Here is a 2,216-nt window from a genome sequence, read left to right as displayed (position 1 = left end):
ATTTTGGCTCCTGTGGATTTGGTTTAATTTTCCTCAGCTTCAGCTTGAACTTGCATATGAGTAATTGGTGGTCTGTTCCACAATCAGCCCCTGGCCTAGTTTTCACAGCTGATATTGAGCTTCTCATGAGTATTTATCTCTTAGAGTTTGGGTGGGAAAAATTAGTCCATACCTGTATAACCATTACAAAAGGACCTGATAGGTGATTATAATAAACTAAATCTTTGCACCAGCAGTCAAGAAATCAAAAGACAAATTGCATTGGGAAAGTCTGCTATCAGCGACCTCTCTAGAGTACTGAAGAGCAATGATGTCAGTCTGGAAACTAAGGTGTGCCTGACACAGGCCATGGTCTTTGCAATTACTTGCTATGAGTCAGAGACCTTGACAATGACTAAAGACGTTAGAATAAGAATCAATGCCTTTGTCTTACAGTGCTGGAAAAGAGTCTTGAACATACCACGGACTTCCAGGAGAACAAACAGGTCATTCCTGGATAGGGTGAAAACAGACTGCTCCCTGGAGGCAAGGATTTTGAAGCTCTGTCTTGCATACTTTGGGCATGTGGCCAGGAGAGACCAGCCCTCAGAGAAGGACATCATGCTTGGAAGAGTGGAGGAAAGAGCAGGAGAGGAAGACCCAAGATGAGATGGATTGACTGGAGAAATGGGATTAGGTCTGTCAGAGACAATGAGATTGGCTCAGGATAGGGCCATAGGGACACTATGAGCCACAGGCAACTCAATAACAAATAACAACAACAACAAAGCAGATATTTTTATCATTATTCCTATTGTATAGTCTCCCTGCTCTATAATATAATTCATAATTACAGGGCACTTTGTTGGAGTAACCTGTAGGCAGTGGCATTGTTAATTCAAAGTCTATGCCTCTTTGGTGGTTCAAATCCACTGGCAGCTCCAGTTTCAAGGGATAGATATTCGCCTCTCATGGAATTTATAGCCTTGAAAACCCACTACATGGTCAGCAATGAGTGGATTCAAACTTAACATCAATGAGAGAACTAGCTGGCATTAAGAAGAAGCCCTATTCCCTCAGTAGTTTAGCACTTGACTTATAACTGAAAGATTGAGGGGTTCAAACTAACCAACCACTCTCTAGGAGAATGATGTGTTAGTATACTTCAGTGAAGATTACAGGCTTGGAAATCCTATGAGGTAGTTCTGCTTAGAAGTGTCTTAGTGTCAGTAGTTTTGATTTTTGCATTTTTAATGATGATATTAAAACTGAGTTTGTAGAGTCAGTGTCTCTGCGTCATTGAGTGGGGTTTGCCTCAGTGGCCATGGGCAAGTAGAACAGCAAGCTGCAGCCAGAAATGGGGCAGGACCTGCCGGGAGAACACGGAGTACTTGGAGCTGGAGCTGTACAAGGGCCTCCTTAAGAACTGCCCCACAGGCATCCTCAACACAGATAAGTTCAAGAATATCTACGCCAACTTCTTCCCTAGGGGATGTCTCCAAGTTTGCAGAGCATGTCTTCTGTACCTTTTCCACCAACAGTGCTGGCACCATTGACTTCCGGGAGTTTGTCATTGCTCTGAGGGTGACTTCATGCCTGGACATCTTCTGCCTGGAGTAGACGCTCACGTGGGCCTTCAGCACGTATGACTTGGATGGCAACGGCTACACTAGCCAGGAGGAGATGCTGGAGAAAGTGCAGGCTATTTAAAGATAGTTTTGTCAGTGAAGACACAAGAGGATGAGTTGACCCCGGAAAAGAGAACAGACAAAATCTTCTGCCAAATGGACACAAACAACTATGGCAAACCATCCCTGAAGAATTTCATCCGTGGGACCAAGAGTGACCCATCCACTGTACACCTGCTGCAATGCGACCCCAGCAGTGCCTCCCAGGTCTGACCGCTCCTCGATGCCTTCTCCAGCCTTCAGCTTCCCCTCCTTCTTGTGTCTAACTAGGAGCCAGGCTTGGGGCCAGACTGGACCCCTTCCCAGAGTCTCTACTGTGAGGTAGGGGGCGGTCAGCTACAGAGAAGGGAATCCTGCAGATCCCTTAAGGCCCAAGCAGATTGGAGGTTAGCACCCCAATCCAAGAGGCGACATCCTGTTTCCCAAGGATAGACACAGGGTCTGACTCGCCTGTCCCTCAGTAAGTCCACTGTGATAGCATAATTTTAATACGTCTACACACAGGCATTGAGCTCTAGTAACCTAGTGGTAAGAAGCTGCGCTGCAATC

The 2,216-nt window shown here is 45.9% G+C and overlaps 1 pseudogene; it reads left to right on the top strand.

The window, feature by feature from the left end:
• The first annotated feature begins 1,303 nt into the window (after positions 1-1,303).
• On the top strand, positions 1,304-1,880 carry LOC102859736 (annotated as a pseudogene).
• Positions 1,881-2,216: the final 336 nt, after the last annotated feature.

The sequence above is a fragment of the Elephantulus edwardii genome, unplaced genomic scaffold, assembly GCF_000299155.1.
Source record: "Elephantulus edwardii isolate Elephantulus edwardi_28Jun2011 unplaced genomic scaffold, EleEdw1.0 scaffold00005, whole genome shotgun sequence".
Taxonomy (NCBI): Eukaryota; Metazoa; Chordata; class Mammalia; order Macroscelidea; family Macroscelididae; genus Elephantulus; species Elephantulus edwardii.
Note: the sequence above shows the minus strand (reverse complement) of the source record. Positions and strands in the feature narration are given on the sequence as shown.